Below are 21,727 nucleotides of genomic sequence, written 5' to 3'. Positions count from 1 at the left end.
GATAATCTTAATGTTGCTATCAATTCCCCCGAAAATGAGGTATATGTTAAATGAGTTTTTAAAAATGTCGTTATATAAAAATGAAAATTCCTTAAATCACAACTGCTGAAATTAGACTCCAAATTTATAAATTAATACAAGCTGTAGTCAACTTCCTTAAATGTTTATAAATTATTTTAAATTCTTATTTTTCCAAAGAAAATGCAGAATATTTAAACAAGTTCTTAATTTAATATTTCTTTCCTTTTTATTTTTTAGATTTATTTATTTGAGAGAGACAGAGCATGAGCAGGGGTGGGCAGTGGGAGAGGAAGAGGGATAAGTAGACTCCCCACTGAGTGGAGAGCCCGACATGGGGCGGGGAGCCCGAGGTGGGACTCAATCCCAGGACCCCAAGATCAGGACGTGAGCCAAAGTCAGCCCTTAACCAACTGAGCCACCCAGGCTCCTTTAATATTTCAAAGCCAACTAATATTTTGTCTACAACTTAGCACAAACATAACCCCAGAATTATTTCATCTCACATTATAAGCTTCCATTCACTATTAGAACATTATGCAGTTTGTACCCAGGACCTGGATAAACCTAGAGAGCTATGAGTAGCCTGGCTGTTAAAATAAAGAGTCAACATTAACGAAAGCAGCTTTAGCATCTAATATTCCTTCAAAATTGCAGTGGAGGGACGCCTGGGTGGCTTAGTCAGTTCAGCATCTGCCTTGGGCTCAGGTCATGATCCCAGGGTCCTGGGATGGAGTCCCCCGGCAGGCTCCTTGCTCAGCAGGGAACCTGCTTCTCCCTCTGCCTGCTGCTCCCCCTGCTTGTGCTCTCTCTGACAAATAAATAAAATCTTTAATAAAAAAAATTGCAGTGGAACAAGGTGAATGGAGACACAATGGAAACACTTTCCTTATGCCTTTTAAAGTTCAACTCTAAGGGAAGAAGAATGTGTGTGTTACAAACTTTTGGAGTATAGATCCCTTATTTGATACATTCAGAACTGAGACCTACAGAAATAAAATGACTTTCACAAGGCCACTGCGGCAGACACTGCTTTTCTCCTTCCATAATTATGGGAATGTGGCTGGGCACTAGATCTTCCAACCTCCTGTGCAGTATGAAGTGGTCATGTATTAAGTTCTCCCTAGTGGAATACTGAGTGGAAATGACCTGTGCCACTTTAGGTGAGGGATTTTAAGAAAACTGTTGTGCCGCCTATACCTTTTCTTTCCTCTTCCACTGGTCATAAAGGATGAAGAGTCAAGAGATGGAAGAAATCACCTGGAAGAGAGCCACCCACCAAAGAGGACCACCTACCTTAGATTATCCCATGAGTAACAAATAAATATCTATTGTGTTTGAGCCATTACTCATTTTCATTCTCTTAGAGCAAATTGGACTTCACTAATTTAGTCATACACATAGTTTAGGTAGCTGCAAGGCCATGATTAAAAACCGCATATCCTCCCTCAGTCACATTCAGTCCAATGCTCTGCCTACTCTACAACTGTATTTTCCTCTCACCCTACTCCAACCAAACAGAAAACAGAATTATGAAGAGTGGGGGAACAACAATGATGAGACTATGTTTATGATACTAGCAAATCATTCACTCCTATTTAAACTCAACAGCTTTCATCCTTGTTTATTACTTTTCACAATGCATTTTTTAATCCCCTGGTAAAAATAAACATAGTTACAGCCTTCTTTCTCCTCCAGACTAGTCATCTGACTAGAATTACTATATTTTTGGGGGCACCTGGGTGGCTCAGTTGTTGAGCATCTGCCTTCAGCTCAGCTCATGATCCCAGGGTCCTGGGATCGAGCCCCACATCGGGCTCCCTGCTCCACAGGAAGCCTGCTTCTCTCTCTCCCACTCCCCCTGCTTGTGTTCCCTCTCTCATTGTGTCTCTGTCAAGTAAATAAAATCTTAAAAAAAAAAAAAAAAAAACCAGAATTACTACATTTTTAATAAATGAATACAGAGACACAGAGTATATGAATTTGAGGCATGTATATGAAAGAATGCTAAGGGAAGGGGATATTTTAACACAGACTTGAAGGAAGAGAGGAAATTAGCTAGGCAAAGTGAGAAAGAACATATCCAAAGACCTAAGAAACTTCAAACATTTGAGGAATTCAAAGACAGCCATTAGGAACATGGAGAGGCAGAATGATACTGGAGAGGCTAGCTACATCTAGATTCTGGTAAGCCATATTGAGGTGTTGCCCTTGATATTAAAAAAAGACAGGAAAAGACTCAATGAAGAATGTTAAACAGGTGAATAAAAATAGATCAAATAGGTGGGCAGGGGTGAAATAGGTAAAGGGGATTAATAGTACATTTATTTTGATGAGTACTGGATAATGTATAGAACTGTTAAATCACTATATTGTATACCTGTAATATAATACTGTATGTTAACTACACTGGAATTAAAATAAAAATTGATCAAATAAATAATTTTTATAAATTTTAGTGAGAAAATAAATATGTAAAAACCATGAACCCAACAGAAAAATGGGCAAAATAATTAAACACAAACTTCAAAGCAGCCCAAAAAATCCATAAACATATGGGGGAAAAGATGTTAAACCTCATTATTCATCAAGGTAACAAATTAAAAACCACAAGGAGATACCATTTCATAGATCACTGTTGGTGAGAGAATAAACTGATTCAATCTCTTTCAGAGTCTGGCATCAAAAATTCCATTACTAAGTACATATCCTTGAAAAACTCTTAACCAATGATGTCACACGTACATGAATGTTCAATGTGGAATTGTTCATAACATCTGAAAGCTAGACACAACCTAAATGCACATTAATAGAATGGATCAGTAAGTTGTACTGAATATTTTACAATATAGAAAATCAGTATAATACAGCTATACACATCACCACGAATGAACCTTACAATGTTAAGAGAAAAAAAAAATATATACGATATGACTCCATTTACGTAAGTACAAATACAATGTTAAATATTTTCCAGATATATACATATAGATGGTAAAGCTATAAAGAAAAACAAGGTTGGGACACCTAGGTGGCTCAGTCGGTTAAACATCCAACTCTTGATTTCGGCTCAGGTCATGATCCCAGGGTTGTGAGACTGAGCCCCATGTGGGGAGCCGCGCTCAGAGTGGAGCCTCCTTAAGATTCTCTCCCTCTTCCCTCTGCCCCTCTCACACCCCCCAAAAAAGAAAAGAAAAAAAAGTAAGGAAATAAAATATTCATCTAAGTGTAGCTTGGGGAAAGTAAGAAAAATAAGACACACAGGATTGGCCTGGCTATTATGCACAGAGGTTTTATTTTTTATTGTTCTTTAAATTATAAATTTGTTGTTTTTTTTTTAAGATTTTATTTATTTATTTATTTGAGAGAGAATGAGAGAGAGCGAGCATGAGAGGGGGGAGGGTCAGAGGGAGAAGCAGACTCCCTGCTGAGCAGGGAGCCCGATGTGGGACTCGATCCCAGGACTCCAAGATCATGACCTGAGCTGAAGGCAGTCGCCTAACCAACTGAGCAACCCAGGCGCCCCATAAATTTCAGTTTTAATGTGATCTTCTGTATACATGCTGAATTTCACACTTTTTTTTACACACTGAGAGCAGTAACATATGTAAAGCTCCCAGGCAGCACCTAGCATGGAGAACGCATTTGATGGGAACCCATTCCCCATTTTGCTCTGTGACCTCCGTGTTGGTGATAACTAAACCCAAGCTCCAGATTTCTCCTGTCACCTGCAGTTGCTTCCCCTCCAGCACTGCTCCAACCTAAGAATCTTGACCATCCTCATACTGCTTCTCCTTATAACCTCTGTCTTTACCTCTAGATTCTGTGAGGGAACTGACATTAGCAGCTGAATAAGGAGTTATGATTCTACTAAACTTTATTCCTGCTACCCTTGCTATTGTCTAAATAGTAAGTTCCTGACCAACAGGGACAGGCTCTTTTATCTTTCAGGTTCTGTACAGTGCCTAATAACAGACATGAATAATCATCTGCTGAATGATGAATAAATAAATACAAACATTATATATCTAAGCTACTACCTGAAAATAAGATTAAAGTTTAAAATCAGGCTGGTGGGGCGCCTGGGTGGCTCAGTCGTTAAGCGTCTGCCTTTGGCTCAGGTCATGATCCGGGAGTCCTGGGATCGAGCCCCGCATCGGGCTCCCTGCTCCAGGGGGAGCCTGCTTCTCCCTCTCCCACTCCCCCTGCTTGTGTTCCCTCTCTCGCTATGTCTCTCTCTGTCAAATAAATAAATGAAATCTTTTTTAAAAAATAAAATAAAATAAAATCAGGCTGGTGCAGGAGCACCTGGGTGGCTCAGTCGGTTGAGAGTCCAACTCTTGATTTCTGCTCAGGTCATGAACTCAGGGTCCTGGGATCCAGCCCCATGTTAGGCTCTGCACTCAGCAGGGAGTCTGCTTGAGATTCTCTCTCTCTCCTTCCCTCTGTCCCTCCCCCCTCTAAAATAAACAAATAAAATCTTTAATGAAAATTTAAAAAAAAAAAAGGCTGGTGCTTATTCATATTCCCCAGACCCTTTCATAGCAATGTTTTTTTTTAACTGATATATAGTTGACATACAATGTTATATTAATTTCAGGTATTCAACATAGTAATTGAACAATTCTATAGCCCCTTCACAGTTTTAAGGAAGACTCTCTTGGCTGCTAAGGAACAGCAGAAAGATACCTCCAAAGTTGCTTTAAAATCTCTGCCCATGAAAATAGTGGATTTGTAGTCATGGTCTGTATATAATAATCTCCAATCATTAATAATTCTTAAAACTAAATTTAAAAAGCTTTGAATAGGGACGCCTGGGTGGCTTAGTCATTAAGTGTCTGCCTTTAGCTCCGGTCATGATCCCAGGGTCCCGGGATCGAGCCCCACATCAGGCTCCCTGCTCGGCAGGAAGCCTGCTTCTCCCTCTCCCACTTCCTCTTCTTGTGTTCCCTCTCTCACTGTCTCTCTCTGTCAAATAAATAAATAAAATCCTAAAAAAAAAAAAAAAACTTTGAATAAAAAATTAAGACTTCTCAAAGTAACATAAATTTTTAAAGTTTTCATTTATTTATTTATTTATTTTTTAAAGATTTTATTTATTTGACAGAGAGAGACACAGCGAGAGAGGGAACACAAACAGGGGGAGCGGGAGAGGGAGAAGCAGGCTTCCTGCAGAGCAGGGAGCCCGATGCGGGGCTCAATCCCAGGACCCTGGGATCATGACCTGAGCCAAAGGCAGATGCTTAACAACTGAGCCACCCAGGCGCCCCTCATTTATTTATTTTTAAGTAATCTCTTTACCCAAAGTGGGGCTCAACCTCATGACCCCATGCAAGCCTGGCACCCCACAAAAATTATCTTCTATTTCAGTTTTAACTATTATAATATTTATAATTATACTTAAAATATACTCTGTATTATGCATGAAAATTTTAATCCTCCACAAAAACAAAACAATGATATTTAATAACATGTGGCATAAGAGCATGCTCTTATATTGGAAAACTGTATTGACATCAACAAGGCAGCCATTTATATTGCCCTTTATATACTACTTCCTCTGTCATGTGGCAGTCAAAAGGCTAAGTGAGATGCTTGCAGCAAAGAAAACAGTTTTGAAAGGTCATGCTACGCAGATAGCCAGAATTTCTTTCACAATATCCTCACTGTCTACGGTAGACTATATGGACAATCTGAGCACAGTTATTTTCTGAGTAAAAGCAAAAACCATGTTATCAAAGGACCAGAAACAGTAGGCACTCAACAATATGATCTTTATGAACATTTTTTCTAACTGCATAAACATTCAATATACATTAAAGAAAAAGAACCCTGAGGCAAAGACAAGAACTGGAGGAAGAGGAACTAATAAAGACGGGAAGCAAGTTTAAACCACTCAGTTTATTCACAGTGTTCATGTAACATGATAAGAAACTTCTAAAGTAAGTTTTTTTTTTTTTTAAGATTTTATTTATTTATTTGACAGAGAGAGAGCGAGCTAGCATACAAGCAGGTGGGGCAGCAGGCAGAGGGAGAGAGAGAAGCAGACTCCCCACTGAACAGCGAGCCTGATGTGGGGCTCAATCCCAGGACCCTGGCATCATGACCTGAGCCGAAGGCAGACGCTTAACTGACTGAGCCACCCAGGCGCCCCATAAAGTAAACTTTTTGAAATTAAAATATGTCATTTAGCAACAAAAAGCATAATTATAACAATACTTAAGACAATGAATACAATCTACTTCAAAATTTCAAAATCTTAATGACAATTACAAACAAGGTGCAAAGCTTCAAAAACCTCTGCAAGAGCTATAATCCCATCAACATTTTTTCCTTTAATAATTCTTATTGGTCTATCATCCATCTAAACAGACAACATCTTTCCTGAACTATTACACAGACAATGTATGAGTCAACAGCAAGATGAAAATTTCCCAACCTCCTTATAAAATTTCCAATCTCGGAAGTTAACAAGTGTACTCTTTGGGGGAAGAAAAAATCATTCTAGCTCATTTAATCATCTTGTCCTATCCTGCGAAATTATAATTATTCCTACCTACTAATCAAAACACAAAGCTTTCTCCAGAGCCAAGTGAAGGTACTAGTATATTAGATATCACAGCCAAGTTACATAGACACAGTATCCGTAAGTTTCTGGCAACATATTCTTTTTAAGCCTCCAGAATTTTAAATTCACAGGAATTAACTAGAACACAACTTTCTTTACCAGTTCTGATCTTACAGCAGAGCATGAGGATTTGTTTTACTTCTATAACTACTAAAAACAATCTATGATATACACTGTTCTAAGATAATACACATACTTAAAACATTCCACTATTCAAAACCAAAAGTAAACTACAAATTGTAACCCTTGTATATTAGTGGTAGGAAGGTAAAATGGTGCAACGACTGTGGAAGAATATGGCAGTTCCTCAAAAATTTAAACACAGACTTACCATAAGATCCAACAATTCCACTACCCAAAAGAATTAAAAGCAGGGGGGCACCTGGGTCACTCAATCAGTTAAGCATCTGACTCTTGATTTTGGCTTGGGTCGTGATCTCAAGGTCATGAGATCAAGCCAGACACTGGGCTCTGGGCTCAGCAGGGAGTCTACTTCTCTCTCCCTCTCCCTTTGCCCCTCACCCCGCGCTTACACTAAGATAAATAAATCTTTAAAAAATAAAAAAGCAAGGGGCGCCTGGCGGGCTCAGTCATTAAGCGTCTGCCTTCGGTTCAGGTCATGATTCCAGGGTCCCGGGATCGAGCCCCGTGTCAGGCTCCCTGCTCAGCGGGAAGCCTGCTTCTCCTTCTCCCACTCCCCCTGCTGTGTTCCCTCTCTCGCTGTGTCTCTCTCTGTCAAATAAATAAATAAAATCTTAAAAAACAAAACAAAACAAAACCTTCCTTGAGCACCTCAGTGGCTCAGCCAGTTAAGTGTCTGCCTTCGGCTCAGGTCATGATCCCAAGGTCCTAGGATCGAGCCCCATGTCCTCAGTGAGGAGCCTGCTTCTCCCTCTGCCCCTCCCACTGCTCATGCTCTCACTCTCTCTCTCTCTAATAAATAAAATATTTAAAAAAAAAAAAAAACTTTCTTGAGTCTAGACTCCTTACCATGGCCATAGGACCAACACGGCCCAGCCCTACCTACATGAACTTCATCTCATGATACTATGGTCCTCTTCCATTCTGTTCTAGAGTATGGGACTTCTTTCTATATCTCCAACACAACAAGCTTGTTTCCACTTGAAGATTCTTACTTAGCTTGATTTTCAAGTGACAGAATTTTTGTCTTTCACACCTTATCTTTTTTTTTTTTTTTAAAGAATTTATTTATTTGACAGAGAGAGACACAGTGAGAGAGGGAACACAAGCAGGGAGAGTGGGAGAGGGAGAAGCAGACTTCCCGCAGAGCAGAGAGCCCAATGTGGGGCTTGATCCCAGGACCCTGGGATCATGACCTGAGCCGAAGGCAGACGCTTAACGACTGAGCCACCCAGGTGCCCTTTCACACCTTATCTTAATGTCACCTCCTCAGAAGTAAACACCGAGGGGTGCCTGGATGGCTCAGTCAGTTAAGCATCTGCCTTTGGCTCAAGTCATGGTCTCGAGGTCCTGAAATCGAGCCCCACATGAGGCTTCCTGCTCGATGAGGAGTCTGCTTTTCCTTCTCCCTCTGTGCCTCACCCCACTCATGCTCTGTCAAATAAATAAATAAAATCTTAAAAAAAAATAAAGGGGGTGCCTAGGTGGCTCAGTCAGTTAAGTGTCTGCCTTCGGCTCAGGTCATGATCCTAGGGTCCTGGGATCAAGCCCCACATCGGGCTCCCCGCTCAGAAGGAAGCCTGCTTCTCCCTCTCCCTCACCCTGCCACTCCCCTTGCTTATGCACTCTCTCTCTCTCTGTCTCTCTCTGTCAAATAAATAAATAAAATATTTTAAAAGAAAGAAAGAAAGAAAAGAAGTAATCACCCAGCCACTCTACCAAACGCTTTGTTTTAAAATGCTCTTCGTTATCACATTACAATTTGGTATTTTTCTGGATCTTATCTATAAGAATACCTGGCACAAAGCAGATGTTTAATAAATATTCAGTGAATTTCGTGATTACAGTGTTTTCCCTAAATATTTTCTTCTCCCAGGATCCCAACACCCCTGCTAATTAACTATATACCTAGCAGATAACCTTAATCCCTACCTTATTAACAAAGTAGGATAAGGAATTACACAGTTTTCCTCCTCTTTGCCTAAAAATTCCTTGATTTGCTTTCTTCTACTCCTCTGGTTTCTAAGCAGAAATGTTGCTACTTTTCTGTAAGAATTAAGCCCTTTACCCATGTCCTTGATCTCAAACCTTTCTACCTCCTCCTGGCAATTAATCACTCTAATATTTAAACTACTCTAATGGATCATTCCCCTTTACCTAAAATATACTACATGCTAATGCAAAAATATCTCCTATATGGCTAAGTCCTCACAACTGCACAAAATTCTTGAAAAACATTCTACTTTATTCTTCATGCTGTGTAGGTTGTAAAACCATTTACTTAACTCTTTTTTTTAAGAGAGAGAAAGGGGGGAGGGGCAGAGAGAGAATCTTAAGCAGGTTCCACATCTAACACGGAGCCCGGATTCGGGGCTCAATTTCATAACCCTGAGATCATGACGTGAGCGGAAATCAAAGAGTCGGACACTCAACTGACTAAGCCACCCAGATGTCCTTCAATAACTTAATAGTTAAATTCAGTGATGCTTTCCAGGGTATTAAAATCCTTAATCTTTCTACAGCATCTCATCCCTCTAAAGAGCCTCTCCCTGAAATTCTTTACTACGCTTCAAAGAAAGACGCTGCATGATTCTGGTCTCCTTAATATTTTTCTTATTTCTCCTTTACAGATTCTTTTTAACAACATCCACTCATTTACCATAGGCACTTCTTAAAGTCCTGCACTTAACATTTTTCTCTCGGCTAGGGCCCTGGAAATGTTACCTACTTTCAATTGGCATTCTATGTGAATTACTCCAAAATCTATTATATCCAGGTCCTAAAGTATATTTTTCTAATTTCCAGTTTCATATTCCCACAATTAAGGAAATATTCTAAAACTTCTACCTATAACTCAAAAAATGTGTCTAACAAAATTCATCATGTTACAGTCCCACCCACCAGACCATTAGTACCAGTCTTTCCTCATAGTTTCCTTACTCCTTCTGTTCATGGTACCATCATACTTCAAGCCACCAGAACTCAAAATCTTGGATTCGTTTGTATGACTCCTTTCTTCCATATTCTCTGCCAAATCTACTTCTGAAATCTCTGCTGTCGAATGAACTCAATCAGGTAGTCATTATTTCACTTCTGCAGCCCTGATCACAGCTGTAATTAGCCAATTCATTTCATGAACATTTGTTAAGCACTTAACTTGCCTGCAAGACTAGAAGCCCAGTTTAGCTGGCAAAATAAGCCCAGGCAGGTAATGTCTGTCCTTGTTAACAGACAATAGACCATGTAATTTATCATCCATGTAATTTATCACTGGATGAACCATGTAATTTATCATCCAAACCAGTAGACTTAAAAGCAGAAGAGGGCATTAAAAATAGGTGAACAGGGGCACCTGGGTGGCTCAGTCATTAGGCGTCTGCCTTCAGCTCAGGTCACGGTCCCAGGGTCCTGGGATCGAGCCCTGCATTGGGCTTCCTGCTCAGCGGGGAGCCTGCTTCTCCCTCTCCCACTCCCCCTGCTTGTGTTCCCTCTCTAGCTGTGTCTCTCTCTGTTAAATAAATAAAATCTTTAAAAAAAAAAAAAAATAGGTGAACAGCCAGGGGTGCCTAGCTGGCTCAGTGAGTGGAGCATGTAACTCTTAAACTGGGGGTTGTGAGCTTGAGCCCCACTTTGGGTGTAAAGATTACTTTAAAAAAAATAAAATCTTGGGGCACCTGGGTGACTCAGTCAGTTAAGCATCTGCCTTCGGCTCAGGTCATGATCCCAGCATCCTGGGATCGAGCCCCACATCAGGCTCCGTACTTAGCAGGGAGCCTGCTTCTCCCTCTCCCTCTGCCTGCCTGTCTGCTTGTGATCTCTCTCTGTCAAATAAATAAATAAAATCTTTAAAAAAATAAAAAATAAAAAATAAATAAAATAAAATCTTAAAGAAAACAGTTGGACATCTAGAGATGCAAGAATGGTTCAATATCTGCAAATCAATCAATGTGATGCACCACATTAACAAAATGAAGGATAAAAATCATATGATCATTTCAATAGATACAGAAAAAGCATTTGACAAAATTCTACATCTGTTCATGGTAAAAACTCTCCACAAAGCAAATTTAGAGGAAACACATCTCAACGTAATAAAAACTATATATGACAAACTCAAAGCTAACATCATACTCAAAGCTGGAAGTTTTTCCTCTAAGATCAGGAATAAAACAAGGATGTCCACTCTCAACACTTTTATTCAACACAGTACTGGAAGTTCTAACCACAGCAATGAAACAAAAATAAATAAATAAAAGGCATCCAAATTGGTAGGAAAAAGTAAAACTGTCACTATTTGCAAATGACAAGGTATAATATATAGAAAATTAAAAAAAAAACAAAACCCTAAAGATTCCACCAAAAAAAAAAAATATTAGAACTAAAAAATTAATTGAGTAAAGTTGAGGGCACAAAACTAATACACAGAATACTGTTGCATTTCTATATGCAATAACGAACAGAAAGAGATATTAAGAAAATAATCCCATTTACAAGTGCATAAAAGAATAAAATACCTAGGAATAAATTTACCCAAGGAAGTAAAAGACCTGTACTCTGAAAACTATAAGACATGATGAAAGAAACTGAAGACTGGGCATGTGGGTGGCTCCGTCAGTTAAGCATCCAACTCCTGATCACAGCTCAGGACCTCATGAGTTCAAACCCTGTACTGGACTCCACGCTCAACTTTTAAAAAAGTTTAAAAAAAGGAAGCTTTAAAAATAAAAAAAGAGCGGGGCACCTGGGTGGCTCAGTCGTTAAGTGTCTGCCTTTGGCTCAGGTCATGGTCCCAGGGTCCTGGGATCGAGCCCCACATCGGGCTCCCTGCTCCGCGGGAAGCCTGCTTCTCCCTTTCCCACTCCCACTGCTTGTGTTCCTGCTCTCGCTATCTCTCTCTCTGTCAAATAAATAAATAAGAAATCTTTAAAAAAATAAAAATAAAAATAAAAAAAGAGGGGCGCCTGGGTGGCTCAGTCGTTAAGCGTCTGCGTTCAGCTCAGGTCATGATCCCGAGGTCCTGGGATCGAGCCCTGCATCGGGCTCCCTGCTCGGCAGGAAGCCTGCTTCTCCCTCTCCCACTCCCCCTGCTTGTGTTCCCTCTCTTGCTGTGTCTCTCTCTATCAAATAAATAAATAAAATCTTTTAAAAAAATAAAATAAAATAAAATAAAAAATAAAAAAAGAAATTGAAGACAACACAAATAAATGGAAAGATATACCATGTCTACGGACTGGAAGAATTAACATTGTTAAAATGTCCATACTACCCACAACAATCTACAGATTCAATGCAAGCCCTATCAAAATACCAACAGTATTTTTCATAGAACTAGAATAATCCTAACATTAGTACAGAACTATAAAAGACCCTAAACAGCCAAAGCAACCTTGAGAAAGAACAAAAACTGAAGTATCACAATTCTAGATTTCAAACTACACTAAAAACCTATAGTAATCAAAACAGCATGGTACTGGCACAAAAGTAAGACCCATGGATCAATGGAACAGAATAAAAAGCCAAGTAATAAACCCATACTTAATGTGGTTAATCTACAACAAAGGAGGCAATACACAATGGGGAAAGGACAGTCTCTTCAATAAATGGTACTGGGAAACTGGACAGATACATACAAAAAAATGAAACTGGACCACTTTCCCATACGGTACACAAAAATAAACTCAAAATGGATTAAAGACCTAAATGTGAGACCTGAAACCATAGAACTCCTAGAAGGAAACATAGGCAGTAAATTCTTACACATCAGCCTTCGTGGTATTTTTCTGGATTTGTCCTCCCAAGCATGGAACAAAAGCAAAAATAAATAGTTGGCAGTATGCCAAAATAAAAAGTTTCTGCACAGCAAAGGAAACCATCTACAAAATGAGAAGGCAATTTACTGAAGGGGAGAAGATATTTACAAATTATGTATCTGATAAGTAGTTAATATTCAAAATAAATAAAGAATTTATACAAGTCAACACCAAGAAAACAATCTGATTTTAAAAATGGGCAGAGGCACTGAATAGACATTTTTCCAAAGAAGACATACAGATAGCCAAAAGACACATGAAAAGACGCTCAACATCATTGATCATCAGGGAAATGCAAATCAAAACCACAATATCACTTCACACCAGTCAGAATGGCTAGTACCAAAAAGACAAGTAGTAACAAATGTTGGTGAGGATGTAGAGAAAAGGGAATCCTCGTATACTGTTGGTAGGAATGTAAATTGGTGCAGCCACTTTGGAAAACAGCATGGAGTTTCCTCAAAAAATTAAAAATAGAAATACCGGGGTGCCTGGGTGCTCAGTCGGTTAACTGTCTGCCTTCACCTCAGGTGATAATCCCAGGGTCCTGGGATCGAGCCCTGCATTGGGCTCCCTGCTCAGCAGGGAGTCTGCTTCTCCTCACTCAGCCCCTTCCCCTGTTGTGTTCACTCTCTCAAATAAATAAAATCTTTAAAAAAAATAAAAAATAAAAAGAAATAAAAAGAAATAACCAGGGGTGCCTGGGTGGCTCAGTCGTTAAGTGTCTGCCTTCGGCTCAGGTCATGATCCCAGGGTCCTGGGATCGAGCCCCACATCGGGCTCCCTGCTCGGTGGAGAGCCTGCTTCCCCCTCTCCCACTCCCCCTGCTTGTGTTCCATCTCTTGCTGTGCCTCTCTCTGTCAAATAAATAAATAAAATCTTTAAAAAAAAAAAAAAAAAGAAAGAACCATATAATTAGGTAATTTCACTTCTGGACACTTACGAAAAGAAAACAAAAACGCTACTTCAAAAAGATATATGCCCCCCTATGTTTACTGCGGCATTATTTACAGTAGCCAAGATATGGAAGCAGCCTAAGTGTCCACAGATAGATGAATGAATAAAGCTGTGATATACATATATAAAATGCAGTATTACTCACCCATAAGAAAAGTGAAATCTTTTTTTTTTTTTTTTTTAAAGATTTTATTTATTTATTTGACAGAGAGAGACACAGCGAGAGAGGGAACACAAGCAGGGGGAGTGGGAGAGGGAGAAGCAGACTCCCCGCCGAGCAGGGAGCCCGATGTGGGGCTCGATCCCAGGATCCTGGGATCATGACCTGAGCCGAAGGCAGACGCTTAACAACTGAGCCACCCAGGTGCCCAGAAAAGTGAAATCTTGCCATTCATGACAACATGGATGGACCTACAGGATATTATGCTAAGTGATATAAGTCAAAGGCAAATACCTTATGATTTCACTTACATGTGGAATCTAAAAACAAAACAAGCAAATAAACAAAGAAACAGACCCCTAAATATAGAACTGAGGGTGGCCAAAGGGGAGGGTAGTGGCAGGGTGCATGCAACTCTTGATCTTAGGATTGTGAGTTCAAGCCCCATGATGGGCATAGAGATTACTTAAAAAAAAAATAAAAATAGTAAAGACCAATAAAAATTTTAAAAAGATAAAAACTGGGACGCCTGGGTGGCTCAGTTGGTTAAGCATCTGCCTTCCAGTTGGGTCATGATCCCAGGGTCGTAGGATCGAATTCTGCACTGGGCTCCCTGCTCAATGGGGAGCCTGCTTCTCCCCCTGCGTGCTGCTCCCCCTGCTTATGCTCTCTCTCTCTCTCTCTCTCTGACAAATAAATAAATAAAATCTTTAAAAAAAAAAGATAAAAACTAACTCATGGGGATAAAAAAGTACAGAGCAAGAAAAGTTGGGCGATTACAGAATGATATATGCCAATTATATCTCAAAGCTAGGGGGAAAAGTTTGGCATTAATTGATCTACAAGAGGTTTAAACCAGGATATATGGTCATGCTAACTAGAACTCCAGTACTTAGGAAAATGATTGCTGCATCCTAAGTACATTCTACCTACTGATTTAATAAATGAATTCGAGATGAAATATTCACTTTATCACCTCCTCTTCACTCTTTTACTGCAAACTTATTTTCAGCCACAAACACTGTCTTGAAAGGGGCAAACAATAACCTCCTAACTACCAACTCGGAAAAAGGTCCAAAAAGCTTCAGTTTTCAATTAACCTCTCTAAACAGCTTTCAACAATACTATCCCCTCCTCCGTCCTTCATGAAGCTCTGTTAACAATGGGATAAACATAATCCTAACCATCAGACTATTTTAAAACAACGCCTAGGATTTCTACCTTTCTAACAGAGATTAACTAAAAGATTTAGAATCTAGGGGTGCCTGGCTTGCTCAGTCAGAAGAGCATTCAATTCTTGATCTCAGGGTCATGAGTTCAAACCCCATGTTGGGAGTAGAGATTACCTAAAAATAAAATCTTAAAAAAAAAAAAAAAGATTTAATGGGACGCCTGGGTGGCTCAGTTGGTTAAGCGACTGCCTTCGGCTCAGGTCATGATCCTGGAGTCCCGGGATCGAGTCCCACATTGGGCTCCCTGCTCGGCGGGGAGTCTGCTTCTCTCTCTGACCCTCCCCCCCTCATGCTCTATCTCATTCTCTCTCTCAAATAAATAAATAAAATCTTTAAAAAAAAAAAAAAAAGATTTAGAACCTAACTAATATTCCCATTTTCCTTCTATTTTTCAACTTCTGGAAAATGAACGTAAGTAATTAAAGATACAAAATTGGATACTTACCTCAAAATGATAGCCCCCATTTCAGTCTTTTAAGATATCAGATGATGACATTACTTATTTTTTTAAACTGAAGTTTTCGTGGAAGACTTTCAAATTAGAAGACACACTACAAAAAAGGGTGAAGATAAAAGGTATTAACACCTAAATGAGCTAAATTAAAAATAAATTTATTACTTGTATGACATGATTGTTTATAACTATTTTTAAATATGGGGAAAAACATAAAAAACATATGAACTACAATATAAAATTGTAGAGCATTAGAACAAGAAGGGAACTAAGTAGACACCCTATACAACTACCTAAATCCTCTCATTCAGATCACCTTTTTGAAACCTCTTTTCTGTAACATGCTAATTTTCTTTCAACTTCTCAACCTATTCCTCTATCTACATCATAAGCTACTAACTATGGATAGCTTATTTCATCTTCCCCCCTTCTCTAGTATTTGAAACACACACAATATATGGAAAGATGCATGCAAGCAAACGTAAGATGAACACTATAAATCACCATCCCACAGAAGAACACCAATAACATTACATCTACCTACATGCTCCTCTCATCCCAACCTTTACCCTGAATAATTATTCCATTACTGTTTAAAACAGAACTTTGTCACACATGTATATATCCCTAAATAATGTTTTGTTTAGCTTTGTATCCCTGGCTCCCTTTTTCAGCTTGATAAATTCATATGCTGATGAAGTCTTCAGGGATGTGAATTTTGTCACTCAAATATTTTTCTAAGCTTTATCCATGTTACTTTTTAATTGCTCTAGAGTGTTTCATTATGTAAATACGCCACAATGTATTTATTCTGTTTTCAAGCACTTAAGATGGTTTAAAGTTTTTTGCTTTTATCAACATTATTATACAAGTCTCCAGGTGCACATGAACAAGAATTTCTTTACGGTATGCTTTTTTTTTTTTTAGATTTTATTTATTTATTTGACAGAGAGAGACAGCAAGAGAGGGAACACAAGCAGGGAGAGTGGGAGAGGGAGAAGCAGGCTTCCCGCGGAGCAGGGAGCCCGATGCAGGGCTCAATCCCAGCACCCTGGGATCATGACCTGAGTAGAAGGCAGATGCTTAACGACTGAGCCACCCAGGCGCCCCATCTTTAGGGTATGCTTTAAACCTAGAAGTGGAATTGGTGGGTTATAGGACATGTAAATTCCCAACTTTACCAAAAATGCCAAACTGTCTTCCAATTATATCACTCTACCAACTCAGCAGCAGTATGTAAACTGATGACACAATCCTCCCCAATACCTGGTAAATTCAGATTTCTTAATTTGAGGCAATATAGAACTTACACCATGATTTCAGTCTGTATTACTTAATGAGGTTGAAGACCTTTTCACATGTTTATTAATATCTATGTTCCTTTCTGCATTCCTTTGTTCACAGTTTTGGCCATTTTTATTGGGTTGCGTTTTCCTCATTACTTACTAGGCTTTATATTATGTAGCCACAACTGGCTACATAATTTGGAGGCCCAGTGCAAAATTAAAAAGCAGGGCCATGGGGTGCCTGAGTGGCTCAGTGGGTTAAGCCTCTGACTTTGACTCAGGTTGTGATCCCAGGGTCCTGGAATCGAGCACCACATCAGGCTCAGGCTCTGTGCTGGGTGGGGTGTCTGCTTGTCTCTCCCCTCTCCTTCTGCCCCTCCCCTCACTCATGCTCTGTCTCTCAAATGAATAAATAAAATTTTTAGTATCTTTTTTTTAAGGTTTTATTTATTTATTTGAGAGAGGGAGACAGAGATGGCTAGAGAGAGCACAAGCGGGGAGGAGAGGGAAAAGCAGGCTCCGCAGAGCAGGGAGCCACACTCGGGGCTTGATTACAGAACCCTGGGATCATGACCTGAGCTGAAGGCAGGCGCTTAATTAACTGACTGAGCCACCCAGGCGCCCCTCCGGAGGGGATTTTAAGTTTAATTAAAAATTCAGAAATTTTAATAATTTTAATTTTTTAGAAATTTTAATAAAAAATTCCAAGCATCTGGTTAGAACATTTTAACATTTAAAGATGTAAAAGAAGGGAGAAAAGACTTAATCTTCAAGTTTCATAAAATTAGTAAGAATTAAAGGAGAGCGTAATTGTTCTATAAAGGTTGAATATTTTTTTCATTTTGTATCTTCAAAATAAAATTCTGTTAGAAAGGAAGTAATTTAATTCTCGCCTTGGTTTGTTTTTGTAATAAGGTCAATAATACTCTTTTTAAAATGAGAAGAATGTTATAAAACAGACTTTAGACAATGTTAAAATATATCAAACTGCTTACTTTTCCAAAAGTAAGGGAATCGGTCAATTCAAAAATAACCACAATTTGTTGGTGCAGGATGTTGACAGTCAGGGAGGCTATGCATGTGGGGGCAGGGATATAAGAGAACTCTCTGTACTTCCTACTCAATTTATTGTGAACCTAAAACTACCAAAAAATGATGTCTAGGGGGGAGTCAGCTTCTCCCTTTGCCCTTCCCCCTGCTGGTGCTCTTGCTCTCTCTCTAATAAATAAATAAAATCTTTAAAAAAAAATTTACTCTTAAAATTCCTACTAAAACTTTAGGTAAAAACAATGTTATTAATAACTTTACACATGAAGATCCACTTTCACAGAAAGGAGAAAATTCTGGACAAACAATAAACATCCATTAAACTTTAAAAAGATGTGGGGGAAGATTTCAAAAGCTTATCCAAGCACTGAGAATGGCATATAAACAAACAAAAACCCCTATACAGAGTCTATCTCTAGTCCTTGTTCAAGTAAAAGTACTTTTCTACAAAAACAGAAACAAAAAAGATACTATGCCTCAATCATGCAAGTTATATTATAATTTAAGAGCTGGCTAAACTATTCTATTTAAGTAACAGTGATTTCAACCTCCCAATCTCCACCCACAAATAAGCAAGCAAAACCAGGTAAATTCAAAAATCATTTCATGGTGTAAGTATTCATCTCTCTCCACTTCACCTTCTTCTTACTGAACTCAGAGTACTCCTCACATACTAGCACAAAGTCCTAGCCCTACATCAAAGGATAAAGTAATGTAATTTCTACCACATTTTTTTTTTTTACAAAATGCAATTAGAAGAGTCAAAAATATTCTTTAATACCTAGTACCCAGTAAAGAACCAGATTAAGATTGCTAGTGTAAGAGTGTTTGTCTGTTTTTCTTTCTTTTTGTTTAACAAATGGAGATTATATATTCAGGGTTTTTTAAAATAAAGTTTTCAAAAAACCAATATAGCCACAAGCATAGGGAAAAAATGGACACTCTCATTAGAGGATAAAAATAAAAATTAAAACCACAATAAGATACTTTGTAGCCACCAAAATAAGTAAAATTTAAAGAAACTAAGAATACCCAGGCTTGCTGAGAATGTGGAGCAATGGAAATTCACATACCCTATGACATAGGAATTCCAATCATAGATTATTCATCCAAAAGAACTATGTACACATTTCACCAAAAGATATTTACTAGAATGAGAAATAAAACTACAGAGACACCATTTTCCACATATCAGTTTAGCAAAAGTCCCTGTTTGCCAAGGTACTTTCTAAAGATTTATTTATTTATTTTAGAGAGAGAGAGAGCTCTAGGGTGCATGCGGGGGGTGGGGGGGAGAGGGAGGAGCAGAGGGACAGGGATAAAGAATTTCAAGCAGACTGCATGTGGAGCATGGAGCGCGACAGGGAGCTCAATCGGAGGACCCTGAGATCACCACCTGAGCCGAAAACAAGAGTCCAAGAGTCCGACGCTCAACCAACTGCGCCACCCAGGCACTCTGCCAAGGTACTTTCTTGTCAAGGCTGTGAAGAAATGCCTATTATCAGGGTGCCTGGGTGGCTCAGTTGATTAAGCATCTGCCTTCGGCTCCGGTCTTGGTTGTGCTCATTCTCTCTCTCAAATAAACAAACAAAATCTTTAAAAAAAAAAAAAAATGCCTATTATCCACCATAACAACAAAATGGTAATTATGTGAATTATGTGAAAGATGTAGTAACTAGCCTTAACTGTGGTAAATATTTTGCTATATATACGTATGTCAAATCATCACATTGTACACCTTAAACTTACACAATGTTGTATGTCAATTAAATCCGAATAAGCTTGCAAGAAAGAAATACACATTAGTCCTTATAATCAGTGTGAGAGTCTGGGTCCAAACATGAGGGCATTTTGGCACTACCTATCAAAATTACAAAGATATATGGCCTCTGATTAGTAATACCGCATCTGAATTGATTCCATAATTTTATACTTGCTTATGGACAAAATGACATATACAAGGTAAGTCACTACAACACTGTTATAATAATAAAAAACTGTAAACAACCCGGGGTGCCTGGGTGGCTCAGTCCGTTAAGCGACCAACTAGATTTCAGATCAGGTCATGATCTCAGGGTTGTGGGATGGAGCCCTGCACTGCGCTCCACACTCAAGAGTGCAGTCTGCTTATCCCTTTCCCTCTGCTCCTTGCCACCCCCCTCCCCACCCCGTGCTTGCACTTTCTTTCTCTCTCTCAAATAAATAAATGGAATCTTTAAAAAAAATTTTTTTAAAAACTAGAAACAACCCAAATGTCTACCAACAGAGAACTGGTTAAATAAAGTATCCAAAAGGAAACCATACAAACTAAAAAAATAAGAAGAAAATAAAATAAAATAAAATTATACATACTCTATGGAAAATCTTCTGTGAAGATTTCCATTGTTAAGAAACACAGTATGTAAAGGGAAGGATGGGAAGACCAATTTGCAGAATAGGGATAATATGCTGGCTTTGGTGGGTTTTGGACAGTGGAGATAGAAAGAAATAAGAATCTGTATTTTCATTTTCTTTATTTACATAAAGAAACTCTAGAAGAATACATAAACTAATAAAAAGTTTCCTGGGTGGGGTAAATGCACTGGAGGAATGGGGTAAAAACAAGAACAGGATGACTGAGGGCTAGGGGTGGGAAGGTTTACATTGTTTAACTTTTTTACGTTTATTTTAAATTTTTGCTTTGTTTTATTTATTTGAGAGAGAGCAAGAGAGAACAAGGGGGGGAGGGGCAGAGGGAGAAGCAGACTTCCTGCTGAGCAAGGAGACCGATGTGGGGCTCGATCACAGGACCCTGAGATCATGACCTGAGCCGAAGGCAGATACTTAACTGACTGAGCCACCCAGGAGTCCCTAACTTTTTTATGTTTTTTTTTTTTTTTTAGATTTTTATTTATTTATTTGACACAGAGAGAGACACAGTGAGAGAGGGAACACAAGCAGGGGGAGTGGGAGAGGGAGAAGCAGGCTTCCCGCTGAGCAGGGAGCCCGATGCGGGGCTCGATCCCAGGACCTGGAATCATGACCTGAGCCGAAGGCACACGCTTAACGACTGAGCCACCCAGGCGCCCCCTAACATTTTTATGTTTAAAAAGTTTTTAATCCCACAGGAATTACTACTAAATAGATCACTAAACTAATAAACCAAAATAGGGTCCAAATACTATCAACATACATATATGACAAGAACTATTCTTTTACCATCTCTGTAACTGAGACCTCAGCACTGCCCATCTATCTCACTGAAATCTATAGTATGACTATGTCCATCTGGCTTAAGTCATCAGTCCAAGATCCCTAAAACTTAGTCTTCTAAAGATATTTTCTCTATAATTCCATTTGCTTCTCTTAGGTTTAAGGTCAACCTCTTCTCCCTTAGTTACACACACACACACACACACACACACAATTTCTCCAGTCTCTTCAGAACAAAAGCCTCACCTAAGGGTTCTCACTTATGAGTCCAGAGGTTAGTCTTTTCTACTCACCAGCAATTCACCCCAACAACTAAGTCATGGTCTAATAAATAAGGGAACCCACAAAATGAAGCCATCCAGAATTTGCCAACCAAATGAGACTACAGAATGAGATAACCCCTATCATGAATTATCCTACTTAAGAAATTATTTCATACACTACTCATTTACCTAAAGTGCAAAACACTATGGTATCTATTAAGATGCTGCTCATTCCAGCACCCTGTCCATCAGGCCAACTCCTATGCACCTGTACCAATTCAGGTGACATTTTTCTCTAGAGCCCTTCCTAATTCCCCAAGGCTCACTTCCATGGGATCCTGCTGTGACCTGTGTCAGTTTATTATTAGCTTTAAATCATTACATTACAAATATCAGTTTGCTTATCTTCCCTATTGGACTGTGAACCTCAGGACAAGGAGAGAGTCATATTCATATTTATAATCCAAGTACTTAGCAAAGTGCGTTTACAAATGGCAGGTAATCAAAAGGGCTCACTAAATGAATTAAAGAAACTACAC

General features: G+C 39.0%; 1 protein-coding gene across 4 annotated transcripts in view; it reads right to left on the bottom strand.

Annotated features, from left to right (window-relative positions):
- Positions 1 to 21,727, bottom strand: part of PIK3CB (phosphatidylinositol-4,5-bisphosphate 3-kinase catalytic subunit beta) — a 195,992-nt gene that overhangs the window by 138,949 nt on the left and 35,316 nt on the right. For 2 of the 4 annotated variants that reach the window (XM_036092139.2, XM_036092140.2), the window contains exon 2: positions 15,392 to 15,497. The exons of the other annotated variants lie outside the window; for them this stretch is intronic. The gene's annotated coding sequence lies outside the window, so the exon portion shown is untranslated. The remainder of the gene's footprint in view (positions 1 to 15,391; positions 15,498 to 21,727) is intronic. 4 annotated transcript variants of the gene reach the window in all.

Source organism: Halichoerus grypus, chromosome 1 (assembly GCF_964656455.1).
Source record: "Halichoerus grypus chromosome 1, mHalGry1.hap1.1, whole genome shotgun sequence".
Taxonomy (NCBI): Eukaryota; Metazoa; Chordata; class Mammalia; order Carnivora; family Phocidae; genus Halichoerus; species Halichoerus grypus.
The sequence above is the reverse complement of the archived record's forward strand: the minus strand, read 5'-3'. Positions and strand labels throughout refer to the sequence as shown.